The sequence below is a fragment of the Erinaceus europaeus genome, chromosome 2, assembly GCF_950295315.1.
Source record: "Erinaceus europaeus chromosome 2, mEriEur2.1, whole genome shotgun sequence".
Taxonomy (NCBI): Eukaryota; Metazoa; Chordata; class Mammalia; order Eulipotyphla; family Erinaceidae; genus Erinaceus; species Erinaceus europaeus.
The window spans coordinates 197,447,518-197,465,289 of record NC_080163.1 but is presented as its reverse complement, the minus strand read 5'-3'; the positions used below and the strand labels follow the sequence as shown (position 1 = coordinate 197,465,289).

Genomic DNA, 17,772 nt, shown 5'->3' with positions numbered 1-17,772 from the left:
CAAAGATTAACCACAATCATTCTCACAAGTCTCAGAAAGAGTTTGTTTACTTTTGTTTTTTTTGTTTTTTTGAAAGTTCATGAGTATCAGATCTCTAGACTCCACATATGAGTGAAACCATCTGGCAGTTGTCCTTCATCTCTTTGCTTCTTTTGCTAAGCAAGTCACCTCTAGTTCCTTCCATTTTCTCCCAAAGGATGCAATGTCATCTTTTCTGATTGCAGAATAGCATTCAGTGGAGTTATGTCTTATAGCTACTTTAGCTAGTCATCTGTCTACGGGCACTTATGCTGTTTTCACTCCTTGGCCACTATGAATAATGATGCTATGGATATTGGGTCACATAAGTCCCTTTGGATTAGTTTGTGTGTCCTTTAGATAAAGGCCTTAGAGTGACATTGATGGGTCATATGGTAATTTCGTTTTTATTTCTTTAAGGACTCTCTGTATTATCTTCCAGAGGGGCTGCATCAGTTTGCAATCCCTCCAGTAGTGGATCAGAGTCCCTTTTCTCCACAGCCTTGACAACACTTGTTATTCCCTGGTTTGATGATGTAAGCCATTCTCTCAGGTGTGCGGTGGAATCTCGGGGCAGTTCTGATTTGCATTTCTCTAGAGATAAGTGATGTGGAGTGTTTCTTCATCTGTCTGTGGGCCATGTGTATCTGTTCTTTAGAGAACTGCCTTTTTAGTTCTCTGGCCCACTTTTTTATTGGGTTATTGTGTTTCTTGCTTATTCATTTTGTTCAACTATGCCAGTTCTTTATAGATGTTTGATATCAATTGTTGGTCTGATCTGTACTGTGTTAATATATCTTCCCAGCTACTGAGTTGCCTGGTTATCCTCAGGTAGTTTGCTTTTGGTGTGTAAATGATTTTTAATTCAATATAGTCTCACTGTTTTACTCATGTAAATATGCTCATAGGCTTGAATATCCAAATATGTCTTTGGTATTAAGATTCTGTAATGTCTCATATACCAATATATTCTTCTATGAATTTTAGAGTTTCTGGTCTAATATCTAGATCTCTGCTCCGTTTTGACCTGACTTTAGTGCGTGGAGTTAGGCGATGATGATGTAGCTTGATGTCCTTCATGTGGCTGCCCAGTCGTTCCAGTGCCATTTGTTGAAGAGGTCTTTCTCCCACTGGATGGCCTTGGCCCCTTGGTTACATGTTAGGTGATTTTCCATATGTGTGGGTTTATTTCTGGGCTTCCCATTCTGTTCCATTGATCCCGGTGCTCATGTTTATTCCAGTACCACAACCGTTTTAATTACTATTGCTTTGTAATATAAACTAAAGTTGGGAAACATAATGAATTGATTTTTGCACTGCTCACCTCTGGCATATGGATAAATTGATTTTTGTTTTTTTGTGTAAAACTGCTTTGGCTGTTCTTTTTTTTTTTTTTTTGTAGTTCCGCACAAATTTTTGGACAAAGTGTTTAATTTCCTTGAAAAGTGCCACTGAGGAGACAGCATAAAGCTTTTGCAAAAGCCTTCCATGCTTGAGGCTCCAGGGTCCCTGGTTCAATCCCCAGCACCACCATAAGCCAGAGCTGAGCAGTGCTCTAGTCTATCTTTCTTTCTGTTTGTAGCTTTCTTATTAAAATAAATAAATAAAAATACTTTTTAAAAAGAAAAGAAAGGAACAATTCCACTGGAATCTTACTAGGAATTTCATTGAAATTGTATTTTTTTTTTTGTAGAATGCCAGAATCTCTCTTTCTCATTCTCTATCTCCCCTTCTCCTTCCCTCTCAGTTTCTCTCTATACTATGAAATTAGAAAATAATAAATAAATATTTAAAATTAACATGTGGGTGCCATGCAGTGGTGCACTTATTTGAGCACAAACATTACCATGCACAAGGACCCAGGTTCAAGCCCCTGGTCCCCACCTGCAGGGGGCAAGCTTCACAAGTGGTGAAAAGGTATCTCTTTCCCTTTCTACCCCTTCCCTTGATTTCTCTCTGTCTCTATCTAATAAACAGTAAGTAAAAAATAAAAAACTTAAAAAAAAAAAAAGACATGTGAAGATACTACATTATGCTGACAACCGGGCCACTGGAGGGTCCTGTCCTATCCTGAACCATCCGATTGATGCAGCCCACATTCCTTGTTACTATATTTTGAAAGCCCACTACTTTGCTACTATATTTTGAAAGTGAATCTTTGCTTTCATTAGTTATTTGTTTTGAATGGGCATTATCCCATCACCCCACGTGCCTGACAAAGAAGAAATCTGAAAATGGAAAGTAAACAAGTACTCCTCAACTGTTATAGAGATCAGGCTGGTTCTGTATTGACTGCCTTTTCCTGTTGTGGGGAGTCTGGGCTCTGGGCAGGGAGGGGTCCCCTCTAGTGGGAGGACATCTCCTAGTGGAGGGGCGGCTATGGGGTAGGAGCCTGCAGGGGGTCTGGGTAGTGAAAGGTCAGAGAGGGGAAATTTTGGAGTTGAGGGGCTGGGCAGTGGTGCACCTGGTCGAGTGCACACATTACCAGGCACAAGGACCTGGGTTCAAGCCCCTGCTCCCCACCTGTGGGGGCTACAAGAGCAGTGTAAAAGGGCTGCGTTTTCCTATTTCCCCTTTCCCTCTCAATTTCTCTTTGTGTCTATTGATTTTTTTTAATCTTTAAAAAATAAAGAAGGAGGAGGAGAAAAGGATCTGAAGTTGAGTCCTGAGGAGGTCTTGCAAGCATCTGCCTCAGTATGAGGGAGTGCGTGCCTCCCCTCACTACAGCTGTTAGGGACCTTTAGAGGGTACTGCCTGATTTGAGGAAGAATAAAAATGGCACCTAAGGAGAAACTGACTGGCAGGAAGAGTCAGCTGGTTGAATGGGGCCTTGGGTGCTGGGAGGCAAGGTGTGTCTTCAGGGAGACAGACATATAGGTAAGCTCTGAGGTGGCAGGAGTCTCAAAGAGTTTCAGAGGAACCAGGAAGGGCTGGGTGAGGACCTGAAGGAGACCGTCCTCTCTTAAAGGGACCATGAAGCCCACAAAGTAACCAGCACAGAACATGACTGAGACCTCTCAGTGATGAAGAATCAACTTCCCATGAGAGTCCCACCCTGAGACTTAGTTCTCACTTTTTATTTAAATTTCTATTTCCACCACTATAATTACTGGGGCTTGATGCCCCTGCACAATAAATCCACAGCTCCCTACAGCCATTTTCCTTTTTATTATTACTTTCTTTTTATACAACTGAGAAAATTGAGAAGGGATGGAGAAATAGAGAAGTAGAAAGAAAGACACTCACAGCACTGCTTCACAGCTAGTGGAGCATCCCCCCTGTATGTGATGTCTGGAGGCTTAAACCCAACTCTCTAAGCTTGGGAATGTGTGCTCTCTACCAGCTGAATTAAATTAGAGAATTCTTTCTCATAGGCTCTTGCTGTGGTGTGATGCTGCATAGTGTGGAGAGGCCCATCTGACAACTCCCCCTGAGTGTGGCTTTGTGGCTCATCACCCTCTGAATCCTCAGCTCTGGGTTCAGGTCTGCTCTCTGATGGTGCTTCTACCCTGGGGCAGCCTCTCTCAGCTCCTGGTAAGTCTGTGCTTCTCTTCTGTCTAATCAATCCGTCATCCTGCTTAGGGAACAGGGCATCTTGTGTGCGAGGATGTGTGCACAAGCGTGTGTGCATGCGTGTGTTAATTTTGAATACAGACCGAAATTGAAATGGAAGAGGGGGAGAGAAAGAGAGAGAGAGAGAGAGAGACCTGCAGGCCTGCTTTACCACTTGTGAAGCTTCCCCACCATAGGTAAGCACCAGAGGTTTGAACCTGGACCTTTGAACACTGTAATGTGTGCCCACTACCAGGTGCACCACCACCCAAGCCTCATATTATGGTCTTGAACCAGAGAGGAAGAAGCAGTGTTGATGAGGAAGCTGTGTTTGCAGGACACTCCCTTTCCTGAAAGTTCCCCAAGGTTTTGTATCTTGGGGAGTGCTAGTCCTGTGATTTCTGTTTATTTTAGTTTACTTTTCTTATATTTTTATTTCATAGGACAGAAAGAAATTGAGAAAGGAGAGGGAAAGAGACAACTGCAGCATTACTTCTCTGTTCATGAAGCTTCCCCCTGCAGGAAGGGACAGGGGCCTGAGCCTGGTGACCTCTGTTTCACCACCACACATGTGGACACAAGCATGTTCATTGTCTTCTAGTTGAGAGTATGACATGTGCCTGTGGACTTAAATCAAGATGTCCCTCTTTCTATCTCTCCAGGGAGGTTTGTTCCTTTCTTTTTTCCTTCGGGTTCTGGTAGACAAACTTTAGAACACCAGAACCCTGGAATATGTAGGGGGTAGAACTTTCTGGTATTCAGGACTCCCTAGAACCTACACTGACTTAGACCCCAGTGGCTCTCTTTTTGTGGAAGTGCAAGCGTATCCTTGTGCTCCACAAAGTTTATAATCATACCCGCAGCTGAGAACTGAGGTTCATGCTAGAAAAGCCTGCCCAAGGGAGTGTGTCCAGTGTCTTACTAACACTGAGGTATGGGAACTGTAAATGGGGCTGGTGTGTGATGTAAGGGCATTGTGTGGAGAAGATGCCCTGCCTCCCCACACCCCCTCCCTCCCATTGTGGGGTCTTTGCCCAGTCCAGGTGTGAAGAGCTGGGTAGAGTGGCTTTCCCCCTTCAAGAGCTGGGAGAGCCTGCAGCTAGGTCCAGCCCCGCCCTGATTACAGCCAGTGTACAGGCTGCAGAGAGAGCCAGGCAGGAGTTGAGGGCTGGGCCACAAAGCCCAGAATGACTCACCCAGGAGTCAAGGCCTCAGACAGTCCCTGCCTGGGAGCATAGGCTGCAGCTGAAGTTAGTGGGAGCCTGCCTCCCCCCACCCCCAACCCTCTAGGATTGAGGGCTACCCAGTGCTGCAGGGCTCCTGCCAGCCACTCTCTGCCCTGGCCACCCTCACCCAGGGGCCACAACTGCTACCACTCTGCCATCCTACCCCGATGTCCCCCCCAGCCCCCCACCATTTCTTTCTTTGTCTTCTTCCCCATCTCATCCTCTTCCCCCTTTGTTATGTTGTCTCTTTCTCTTCCTTTTTCCTCTCTCTCTTCCCCCACCCTTTCTTTCCTCTTCCTCCTCCTCCTTCCTCCCCCTCCTTCCCAGAGCACTGCTCAGCTGTCTGGCTAATGACAGAACTAAATTGAATTTGGGACCTCAGAGCTTCAGATCTAAGAGTCTTTTTGCAGAGCCATTACACTGTCTCCTCACCCCTTCAAATTGTGTTTTGAATCTATCTCCCCATCCCTCTCATCATCTTTGTTTCTTTCAAAACTAAAATAAGAGAGAAAGAAATGGAGGAGAGGGGAGGGGGGAGGGGAGAAAGGAGCAAACCTAAAGAGGAAACTAATCCAGACAGGACAGTTTATTAGATCTGAGGGTTCTACATTAGCAGGGACCCCTTTTGGTGTGTATGCCCTGACCTAGGAAAAAAGACCCGCTGACCCTTCATTACCATAAGTAAACACCATCCCTCCTTTTTGGGCCTTGGTGCTCCCCTGAGGTGTATTAGGGCAAAGATAGAAAAGTAACCTTGTTTGTTTATTTGTTTATTATTTACTTACTTATTACCAAAGTGATGCTCAGCTCTAGCTTATAGTGATGATGAGGATTGAACCTGGGACCCTGGACCCTCAGACATAACACTCTTTTGCAAAACCATTTTGTTGTCTCTACAACCTGCCTTTTTTTTTTTGGATAGAGACAGAGAGAAATTTAAAGGGGAGAGAGAAGAGATAGAGAGGGAGACAGACAGACAGATACCTGTAGCCCTGCTTCACGACTTGTGAAGCTTTTCCCCCACTGCAAGAGTAACCAGGGCTTGAACCTGGATCCTTGTGCACTGTAATGTGAGCACTTAACCAGACACGCCATTGCCTGGACTCTCCTAATCTGCCTTCCTGTTTGGCTGTGTTGGTTGGTTGGTTGGTTTGTTATCTCTTTGGCTTTACTGCCCTGAGCTGACTTTCTCACAGAAAGGAAAGGACAGAGAAAATGAGAGAAGGAAAGAGGCCACCACTCCAACACTGCCTTCAACTCAGTGGGAGGCAGGCTAGAACCAGTTGCACACACAACAAGGCAGTGTACTAGGAGAGAGAGAGAGAGAGAGAGAGAGAGAGAGCTCAGATCAGTTCTGGTTTATACTGGTGCCATGAGTTGAACCTAGAGGACAGTAAACCACTGTCTTGGAAGTTACAGCCACCCCACAGGGCAGGAACAGAGTCAAGACACCACGCGCAGTCTGCGAAGTGGCACAATGGACAAAAGCAGTGGAGTCTCAAACTTGAGATCCCAAGTTCTAGTCTTGACATCACATGTTTCCAAGTATTACTCTGGTTCTCTCTCTCTCTCTCTCTCTCTCTCTCTCTCTCTCTCTCTCTCTCTCTCTCTTTCTCTCTCTTTCTCTCATAAATAAATTAATTAACAAAGGTCCCAGGATCAATCCCCAGCACTACCATAAATCAGAGTGGAACAGGTCTCTGTTAAAATAATAACAATAGTAAAATAAAACAAATCTCCAAGAAAGGAAGGAAGAAGCAACAGGAGGCCCTCAATACTGGAGGGTTGGAGGTGGGGAAGCAGGCTCCCACTAGCCTCAGCCACAACCTGTGCTCTCCCAGGGGAGGAGAGACTGCCTTTTCCAGACACTGACTTCCCAAGTGAGTCATTCTGAGCTGCGTGGCCAGGCCCCTGTCCCCACCAGCTTCCTCTGTGGACTTGCACACAGCCCTGCCATTTATTCTGATATATACACCATCTCCTTTTCACTAATCTAAGATCTGGAGGGATTGGTCACACTTAACCAATACTGCTAACTGTCAGTAAGTTTAAAATAAACCATGGGGGGGCAGGGAGTCAGGTGGCAGTGCACCTGGTTGAGAGTACTTGTTACCATGAGCAAGGACTTAGGTTCAAGTTCCCAGTCTCCAACTGCAGGAATGGAGGTAGAGTTTCAAGAGTGGCTACAGCTGTCTCTCTGTCTCTCCTTCTCTATCTTGCCTTCCATCTCAGTCTCTCTGTCTCTATCCAAATAAATAAATATTTTTTAATCTCCAAGAAAGAAAGAAAATAAATCAGTGGAAGTAACTGGCCTGAAAAATACCTTATCACTTTCAACAGTGAAAGAGTAACTAGGTTTTCTTGTTTGTTTGTTTGTTTGTTTTAATAGAAAATGGCTGGAACCAGCAAGGCAACTGACCTGGGAAGAATCTTGCTTTGTTGTGGGTACAACTCAGGTTCAAGTCCATTCCACACTATAAGGGGGGAAGGTTCACTTCTGTGGTGCCTTTCCCTTTCTCCTTCTTGTTTCTCTATCTCTTGTTTTCTTGTCATGGGGACAATGGTGCTCCGGTGCTCCAGTTCCCTTGGTGTTTCTCAGAGTGTCTGCTTCATTACAATAACTTCATGAAGAATTGGGGAGGGAAAGTCTGTGATTCAGGAAAATCAAGCTTTATTTAAAGAGACATAGTTCTCACACAGACTAGCAAGGGCTACTGGGGGAGGTGGGTTGACCTGGTAGGGTTCAGGCAGTGGTGTGCCCAGTTGAGTGCATAAATTACCATGCTAAAGAATCCAGATTCAAGCCCCTGGTCCCCACTTGCAGGAGGGAGGGAGCTGTATGAGCAGTGAAGCAGGGTGGCAAGTGTCTTTCTTTCTCTCTCCCTATCTTCCACTTCCTTCTTAATTTCTCCCTGTCCTAGAGAAAAGAAAGAAAGAAAGAAAGGAGGAGAGAAGAAGAAAGAAAGAAAGAAAGAAAGAAAGAAAGAAAGAAAGAAAGAAAGAAAGAAAGAAAGGAGTAGAGAGGGGATGGGGAGGGGATGGAAAATACACACCAGGACCTGTGTATTCATCATATATCCATGAAGCCCCAGGACAACCCTGGTGGCAATAAAGTGAAGTGAAATGAACTAAAATAAAATAAAGCGAGAAAGACAGAAAGAAGTGACTTGCTGGTTTACCTTGTGCTATTTCTCCTCGATGTCTGTCTTACCTGGGATGAACTTTTCATAATGTGTTTAACTGACGTGACACTTTTCTATTAGTCCTCTGCCCCTCAGGTGTTTTACTTTCTTTCTAAGGACTGTCCTACCTTTCCCCTCTCTGTGCCAGTGGGTGACAAAAATTTCCACAGACAAAGACCAGGGTCCTACAGGTAACATGCACGTGACTGCAAGGCTAAGGATTTACTAGACCTAATTCACCTCTAACACAGTGATGACCAAGTACAATAAAATAATGGACTTCAGGAGGGTTATTTTTATTTTTGTCTTTTTTCCTCCAGGGTTATTTCTGGGGCTTAGTCCCAATACTGGAAATCCACTGTTCCTGCCAGCCATTTTGTTTCATAGAACAGAGAGAAATTGATAGAGGAGGGGAAGACAGAGAAGGAGAGAGAAAGATAAGACACCTACAGACCTGCTTCACTTCTTGTAAGGCAGAAAGAACCCCTGCAGGTGGAGAGCAAGGACTTGAGCCCAGACCTTTGCACTAGCACTTAATACTCTGTGTGTTTAACCAGGTACACCACTGACTGGCCTCCCAGGATGGCTCATCTTTATGAGGGGTACTGAACACTGGGCCCCATGCACCCATATGCAAGAATTATACCCACTCTTGCAAAACTACAAAGTTGACCCTGTGATGTTTAACTAAGAAAAGTTTGGGGGCCATGTGGTGGTGCACCCAGTTAAGTGCACATAGTAATATGCGCAAAGATCCAGGTTCAAACACCTGCTCCCCCTGGCTCCCCAACTGCAGGGGAGTCGCTTCACAGGTGGTGAAGCAGGTCTGCAGGTGTCTATCTGTCTCTCCTCCTCTCTGTCTTCCCTTCCTCTCTCGATTTCTCTCTGTCCTATCCAACAGCAATAACAACAACAATGATAATAATAACCACAACAATGATAAAACAACAAGGCCAAAGGAAATAAAAGGTCTCCAGGAGCAGTGGATATGTGGTGCAGACACCAAGCCCCAGCAATAACCCTGGAGGCAAAAAAAGAAAAGAAAAAAAAAAAAGAAATATTCTCTAGTCTTCATCCCTCTCTGGGATTATGGAACAAAATTTTTTTTTGAGGTGCAGAAGGTGGAAGGTCTGGCTTCTTCAATTGCTTCTCCACTGGATATGAGCGTAGGCAGGTCGATCTATACTCCCAGTCTGTTTCTATCTTTCCCTAGTGGGGTAGGACTCTCTGGAGAAGTGATGTCCAGGACAAATTGGTGAGGTTGTCTACCCAGGAAGGTTAGGATGGTGTCATGGTGGCATCTGCAACTTGATGGCTGAAAGGCAGTAAGATATAAAGCAGTAAACAGGAATCCAAAAGTAGGAATAGAGCAAACAAAAATAGAGATCTTTGTGTGGAAAGAAGCTAAGAAGTCTGCTTTAGGTATATTCCTAGAGGCTCATGACTTTACTAATTTTTGCCCAAGCACAATAACTAATACACAGGTGGACTAAAAGTATTGTCTGAGAAGAAGCTGTCAGAGTTGAGAATAGACCTAAAAAGCTGGATTAGGCAGGAGACAAAAGTGTTAAATATCAGGAAAGTATATAAATATCATTAACTGTTAACCTGATTGATCTGACCTAGGGCCCATGTCTATTCATATTAGCCAGTGTAACCTCTGAGTCCCTGTCAATCTGAGCTCACAGTTCGTGGGCACAGCTGGGAACATTCTGGGATGCTCTCATTTTAAAACCAGTTTTCCTTGGGTGGCAGAGTAGGATGACTCAGCCTCCCTTCGGAAGTGACCAGTGATGGTGGTGAAGGTCTAGGTCCATCCGAGGACTCAATGACTAGAGGCCTAGATGATGGGGTAACCTGGTAGAAACCAAAAAGGCCTGGTAGTGGCCAAAAAGTGTGTTGGTCTCTCGCCCTAATCCAGGTTTCATAGTTCTTACTTTATCTGACCATGTTAGACTTAAAGCGGTTGAGGAAAGTGAAGTAGGAGGTAGAAGAGGAGGGTGTCTAGGTGTAAGTAGAAAATATTTGATTAAGTACTTTATGGTAACTTATTTTAGGTCTTTCTACTTGCTTGCCAAATTTACAGAGTCTAGGTCAATTCATAGTAGACTATTGAGACTTTTATTTTGATGTACATATTTCCCCTAACTTATGATACATATGGAAGAAAATTTTAATGAGGGCCCGGCAGCGATGCCCCCGATTGAGTGTATACATTACAATGTGCGTAGACCCGGGTTTAAGCCCCCAGCCTCCATCTACAGGAGAGAAGTTTCACGCGTGATGAAACAGTGCTTCACGTGTCTCTTTCTCTTGCTGTCTACCACTCTATTTTCTCCTTCCCTCCTAGTTTCTATCTGGCTCTAACTGAAATTAGTAAATAAATAAAATTTAAAAGGAAGGGAGAAAGAGAATTCTAAGCATAGGAGGTGAAGAATTCAGATTTAGGGGCCAGCGGTGGTACATCTGGTTGAACACAAACATTTCTCTGCACAAGGATCTGAGTTCAAGCCCCCGGTTCCTATCTACAGCAAGAAAGCTTCATAGACTATGAAACAGTATTACAGATGACTCTCTCTATCTCTATCTCCCTCTTCCCTCTCAATTTCTCTGTTTGTATCCTAAATAAATATAAAAGTAAATTTTTTATCAATGCAGCTCATGTGTTAAAATCGATAAACACATTTTTTTATTTATAAAATGGAAATATTGACAAGACTATAGGATAAGAGGGATATATTTCCACACAATTCCCACCACCAGAACTTTGTATCCCATCCCCTCCCTTGATAGCTTTCCTATTCTTTATCCCTCTGGGAATATGGACTCAGGGTCATTATGGGGTGCTTTAGATGGAAGATCTGTTTTCTGTAGTTGCTTCCCTGCTGAACGTGGGTATTTGGCAGGTTTATCCATACTCTCAGTCTGTCTTTCTCTTTCCCTAGTAATGCACAGATCTGAGGAGGCAAGGTTCCAGGACACATTGGTGGGATCCTCTGCCCAGGGAAGTCAGGTTGGCATCACAGTAGCATCTGGAACCTGGTGGCTAAAAAAGAGTTAAGTTATAAAGCAGAACAAATTGTTGAATATGAACCTAAGCAAAAATATTGCAGATGAGAGTTAGGGTTTCCATTGTGGAAAAAGCTAGTAGGTCTTTTATAGTAGGTCTATTCCAAGGGACCCATGACTTTAATAGTTTTTCCCTGATCCTGACATCTAATATGCAGATGAACCCAGGTTATTGTCTGGGGAGATAGTGGTAATAGTTGGAAATAGGGCTAGAAAACTGTATGAGGGAAGAGAGTAGCACCCAAATATGAGGAAAGTATATAAATATTGTTAATTGTAAGCCCCACCGGTTTGATCTGGGACCCATATTCAGCACAGGAGCCTATGTAACCTCTGCATCTCTGTAGGTCTGATCTTGCGTTCTGTGGTCACAACTAATTTCAGGACCCATCTTCCTTGGGTGGTAGGTAGAGTATGTTGTCCAACCTCCCTTTGAAGAATGGAACATTCCCTACCATTGTTGATCTGCACTGAGAGCAAGGTCCTACAGGGGCCCACAAAAGGGTCCATTATGTTGTGCCTTAGGGAGATGACCAGACTTCCCTGGACAGACAACCCCACCAATGTGCCTTGGAGCTCCGCTTCCGCAGAGCCCTTACCCACTAGGGAAAGAAACAGGCTGGGAGTATGGATTGACCTGTCAACGCCCATATTCAGTCAGGAAGCAATTACAGAAGCCAGACCTTCCACCTTCTGCATCCCATAATGACCTTGGGTCCATACTCCCAGAGGGTTAAAGAATAGGAAAGCTATCAGGGGAGGGGATGGGATACGGAGTTCTGGTGGTGGGAATTGTGTGGAGCTGTACGTCTCTTATCCTATGGTTTTGTCAATGATTCCTTTATACAAATAAATAAATAAATAAATAAATAAATAAATAAATAAATAAATAAAAAGAAGTCTAGGTCCATCATGTCTGTGTGGGAATCCCAGGACTCCTTGATTAGGTGATAGGGTGGCCTGGTAGTGACTAAAGAGTCATCATTAAAGTATGCCAGTCTCTTGCCCTTATTCAGATTTTGTAGTCCTTACTTTGTCTGACAAGGTTACCTCTGGAGTGATTGAGGGGTGTGTAATAAGAGGTAGATGAGGAGGGTATATAGGTCTAAGTAGAAACTATTTAATTATGGGTTTTATGGTTTTTATGATTTTTTAATTATGGTGTCTTTTTGAGTCTTTCTACTTGCTTGCTTCATTTATTGACTCACTGCAAACTACTGTGTACTTTTGCTTTAAGGTATATATTCCACCTCCCCCCCCAACTTTTGGATATATATGTACATAACCCCTGTCACATGGGCCCTGGTCTATATCTAGGTTTTGTTAAGAAGTGCACCCTCTGAAATGGAATTAAAGAGTCCTATGAGCTAGGAAATGTCTCACCAGAGTAATGAAGCTGAAAGGTTGACATTCCATGCCTGACGTCTCTGGACACAGCCCGAAGTAAAACATGCTGAGGTGGTACTGGTTGCATTGATTAGGTTGGGATCAGCATATGCAGTGTATTTCTGGGATGCATTGGATCGACCTTCTCGTGGTGCATCCCGTGAGTACCCATTCACTGGGGAAACTGACGATCCTTCCTAGCCGACTGAATCCACATGGATCCCAGTCACTTTCAAAGCCAGCAACAAGCAGCTCCTGACAGCTTTCAACCTGATGCTGTTGACTGGCTACGGAAGAAGGGCAAACGCTAGAAGAAGAAGCATATGCAGTATCATTTGGTATGAACTGAGAGAAGCATGCAGGAAAGTGAGCCCCACCCTAGAGGTTCCAGGCCTGGGAGAAATATGGGCTTTATAGAGAATGGGGAAGGTTCCTGCTATCTTAGGGTTTAAGAAGGGGATAGATAGTTATTGCTATAACCAAATTATTTGGCAATTGGGTTAACTTTGAAAAATCCCATTGTTAGGATTTGCTATATCATACAAGATCTCACTATAATTTATGTCCTTATATGCTATTTACATATATAAATATGTATCTTATAAAGTAACACTACCAGCTGCTTCTGTTCTCCTTGGTCTAATATTTTAGGAGATTTAATATTTCAAAGGACAAGTCACAATTAGAAAAGTACTAACAGTTTGAGACCATTGTTAAAATTTAATCTGATTTCCAAATTGAAGTCTTAAGTGCTTAGACTGAAGGAACATATACTCAGAGCTATGGTCTATGCATCAAAAAGTTTGAGACATTTGATCCATTTTCCTCCTCTCATATTAATTAAATAGTTATTTATGAGACTACAAGTTAATAGGAGTGTATATCAACACCATTCCCACCACTAAAGGTCTGTGTTCCTCCCCTCCCCCCCCCCAGTGAAGCTGAACATCTACCCTCACCTTCCACCCAGAGATTTTTACTTTGGTGCAATATTCCAAACTCTGTCAGATTCTGCTTTGAGTTACTTTTTCTGTTCTTCTTTATCAACTTGTTTGTGAGTGGCATCATCCTCTATTCATCTTTGTCTTTCTAACTTATTTCACTTAACGTGATTCCTTCTAGCTCCATCCAAGATGGGTCAGAGAAGGTGAGTTCATTGTTCTTAATAGCTGAGTAGGGGCAGGGGTAATAGCATAACAGTTGTACAAAGAGACTCCCATGCCTGAGGCTCCAAAGTCCCAGGTTATATTCCCTGTACCACCATAAGCCAGAGCTGAGCAGTGCTCTGGCTAAAAATAAATAAATAAATAGATGCATAGTATTCCATTGTGTATATATACCACAGCTTTCTCAGTCATTCATCTTTTGTTGGGCACTTGGTTTGCTTCCAGGTTTTATCTATTACAAATTGTGCCGCTATGAACATAGGTGTATACATACCTTTTTGGTTGGGTGTTATGGTGGCCTTAGGATATATCCCTAGGAGAGAAATTACTGGATCATATGGGAGGTCTATTTCTAGCCTTGTGAGGGCTCTCCAGACTGCGTTCCACAAGAGGTTGGACCAATTAACATTCCCACCAGCAGTGTAGGAGGGTTCGTTTGTCTTCACAACCTCTCCAACATTTGTTGCTGCTGTTGTTTTTGATGTATAACATCTCACAGAGGGTGAGGTGGTATCTCAATGTTGTCTTTATTTTCATTTCTCTGACAGTCAGTGACCTGGAGCAATTTTTCATATGATTGTTAGCCTTTTGGATCCCTTCTGTAGTGGATATTCTGTTCATATCCTCTGCCCATTTTTGGATGGGGTCATTCGCTTTTTTGTTCTTAAGTTGGTGAGCTCTTTATATACTTTAGATATTAGTCTCTTGTCTAATATATGGCATGTGAAGACCTTCTCCCATTCTGTGAGGGGGGTCTCTTTGTTTAGGTGATGGTTTCTTTTGCTGTGCAGGAGCTCTTCAATTTAATGTAGTCACAGTGATTTGTTTCTGTTTTAGACTACTTCCTTGCAATTGGGTTTGATGATTCAAAGACGTCCTTGAGGTTTAGGTGGGAAAGTGTTCTGCCAATGTTTTCCTCTAAGTATTTGATAGCTTCTGGTCTAACATCTAGATCCTTGATCCATTTGGAGTTGATTTTTGTTTCTGGTGAGATAAAGTGGTTCAGCTTCATTCTTCTGCATGTTTCAACCCAGTTTTCCCAAGACCATTTGTTGAAGAGAGCCTCTTTCCTCATTTAATAATCTAGGTTCCTTTATCAAAAATTATATGTCTATAAGTGGAGGGGTATAAATCAATATTTTTAAAAGCAGACTTTTAAGGGGAATATTGGTGGCATACCTGCTTAAACTCACACTACAGTGCGCAAGGACCCAAGTTCAAGCCCTTGGTCCCTACCTACAGAGGCAAAATTTCCTGATCAATGAAGTGGTACTGCAGGTATCTGTCTCTGTCTATGTCTATCTTCCCCCTTCCCTCTCAATTTCTCTCTGTATATATCCAAATAAATAAATAAATTTATTTTTTAAAAGTCTTTTAAAAAAAAGAATTTAGATTTATTCTCCAAGGTCTGCAGCCATGAAATTTCTATGAAGTATTGCTGCACCAAAGTTAGAGGTCTTGGGGCTCTGCTCCTCTCAGTATCTTTATTTGTTTGTTTGTTTCATAGGCTAGAAGGAAATTGAGGGGAGGGGAAGATATCATAATGGTTATGCCAAAAGACTTTCCTGTGTGAGACTCCAAAGTCCCAGGTTAACTCCCTAGCACCACCATTAACCAGAGCTGAGCAGTGCGCTCTGTATCTTTCTCTCTGTGTATCTCATTAAAAATAAAAGAAATAGAAGGAAATTGAGAGGTGAGGGGATGATAGTGAGGGAGTGGGGAGAAAGAGAGAGAGAAACCTGCAGTACTGCTTCACTGATCTTGAGCTTTCCCCCTGCAAGAGAGGCCAAGGACTTGAACCTGGTTCACTGAGCATGGTAACATGTGTGCTCAAACACCACCCAGCTCCTCCTCTCAGACTCTTGGATACAATTAATCCCTCCCTGCCTTCTCCAGCTGCTGGCAGCCATTCTCATTTTCACCTCAGGGCTCCTCTCCTCACTCTCTTTTCTCCCCTGGTCCATCCTCACAACCCCTTTCTTCGTCTCCTCTACTCACATCTCTCTACTCCCATCCCCTTCTCGGGGGATCACTCTTGTAATTCTGTTTAGACCAGACCTAGGTGACCCAGGATTCTCTGCTCACCTCAGAGTCCTTCACTTCATCACATGTGCAAAGGCCCCTGGGTCCCTGGAAGTAACTCACACATGGACCATGCTGTGGCTATCCTGGGGTCCCTTCCTCACCCTGCAACAGTATTAAAGAAACTCCAGGGAATTGGGCAGAGGTACACCAGGTTAAGTGCACATAGTACAAAATACAAGGACCTGAGCAAGGATCCAAGTTCAAGCTCCTGCTCCCCACCTGCAGGAGGTCACTTCACAAGCAGAGAAGCAGGTCTGCAGGTCTCTCCTTCTCTATCTCCCTCTCCTCTCTCAATTTATTTCTATCCTCTCCAATGAAATAGGAAAAATGGCCACCAAGAGCAGTGGATTCATAGTGCAGGCACCAAGCCCCAGCAATAACATAGGAGGCTAAAAAGGAACAAAAAGGAAAGAGCAGAATAGAAAAAGAAAGAGAGAGAGAAAGAAAGAAAGAAAGAAAGGAGAAAGAGAGAGAGAGAGAGAGAATAAGAGACCCTCCAAGGGGAGGGTACATAGCTTATGGTTATGCAAAAAGGGAAAGCAAAAGACCTAACACAGAAGATGATGCAGTGGATAAAGCGTTGGGGTCCTGTGCATGAGGTCCCAAGCTTACTCCCTGTCACTGCGTGTGCCCAAGTGATGCTCTGGTTCTCTCCACCCTGTCCCCACTAGTAAAAAAAAAAAAAAAGGCTGGGTCCAGTAGTGGTGCACCAGGTTGAGTGCACATAAAACAGTGCAAAAGGATTTGGGTTTAAGCCCCTGGCCCCCACCTACAAGGGAGAGCTTTGTGAGCAGTGAAGCAGTGCTACAGGTATCTCTCTTTCTCTCTCCTTCTCTATTTCCCCCTTCTCTCTCAATTTCTCTCTGTCTCTATCCAATACAATAAAATAAATTAAGGGTTAGGTAATAGGCACACCTGGTTAAGCGCACATAGTACTATGTGCAAGGATGTGTGCAAGGGTCCAGGTTCGATGACTGTCCCCTCCCCTCCTCAGCATGGAGGGAAGCTTCACAAGCAGAGTGAAGATGTGCAGGTGTGTCTCTTTCTCTCCTTCTCTCTGCCTGCCCCTCCACTCTCAATTTCTCTCTGTCCTATCAAATGAAAAGGGGAAAAAGTGGTGGTGGGGAGCACCAGAAGTGGTGGATTTTACTGCCAGCACCAAGCTCCAGCAACTGGAAGCAAAAAAATATAAAAATAAATCAATTGAAAAAAAAATAGACTGCTATGTCTAAAACTTGAAGGTTCCAGGGTCAACCTCATTAGAACCAGAAGCCAGAGTTGAGCCACGTTCTGCAAAAGGAAAAATTGGTTTTCTGTGGCCCATGAGCTGGTGCAGGAGCTATAGGTATTAGACTTTGGAGCACGGGGTTCTGACAAGAGTCCCACCGTTACATCAGTGATGCTCTAGTTCTCTCTCTCTGCCCCATATTAACAAATAAGGGCATGGAAGTCGGGCAGTAGCACAGCGGGTTAAGCACACGTGGCGCAAAGTGCAAGGATGGGCGCAAGGATTCTGGTTCAAGCCCCCGGCTCCTGACCTGCAGGTCTGCAGGTGTCTGTCTTTCTCTCCCCCACTCTGTCTTCCCTTCCTCTCTCTATTTCTCTCTGTACTATCCAACAACAACTACAACAATAAAACAACAAGGGAAACAAAAGGGAAAAAATAAATATTAAAATGAGTTTTTAAAAATAAGGGCAGCAGAAGTCATGTTTTGCTATAAGCACTATCTAGGTTTGAGGCTGGCTCCCACTACACTGAATGAAACCTGTGGTGCTCTGATCTCTCTCACTCTGCCTCTATACCTGTCTATCTCTACCTAGAAAAAAAATCCATAGTCAAAATAAATCTTTTACAAATTTAAATATTAAAAATAATGTTTAAAAACTTAAAGATATTCAGCCTTCACATGTATCTAAAACATTGTTCATCTGCTTTTTCTTTTTCTTTTTTTAAAATTTTTTTACATTTATTTATTTATTTTCCCTTTTGTTGCCCTTGTTGTTTATCGTTGTTGTTGTTATTGCTGTCATCATTGTTGGATAGGACAGAGAGAAATGGAGAGAGGAGGGGAAGAGAGAGAGAGGGAG

The 17,772-nt window shown here is 43.5% G+C and overlaps 3 long non-coding RNA genes across 3 annotated transcripts in view; 2 read left to right on the top strand and 1 right to left on the bottom strand.

The window, feature by feature from the left end:
• Positions 1 to 17,772, top strand: part of LOC132536857 (uncharacterized) — a 397,589-nt gene that overhangs the window by 169,057 nt on the left and 210,760 nt on the right. The gene's annotated exons all lie outside the window — the stretch shown is intronic.
• Positions 1 to 17,772, bottom strand: part of LOC132536855 (uncharacterized) — a 287,606-nt gene that overhangs the window by 97,179 nt on the left and 172,655 nt on the right. The gene's annotated exons all lie outside the window — the stretch shown is intronic.
• The window catches only part of LOC107523560 (uncharacterized), a 46,421-nt gene that overhangs the window by 17,215 nt on the left and 11,434 nt on the right, over positions 1 to 17,772 (top strand). The window contains exon 2 of the long non-coding RNA XR_009548394.1: positions 7,186 to 7,241. This is a non-coding gene — a long non-coding RNA (uncharacterized LOC107523560). The remainder of the gene's footprint in view (positions 1 to 7,185; positions 7,242 to 17,772) is intronic.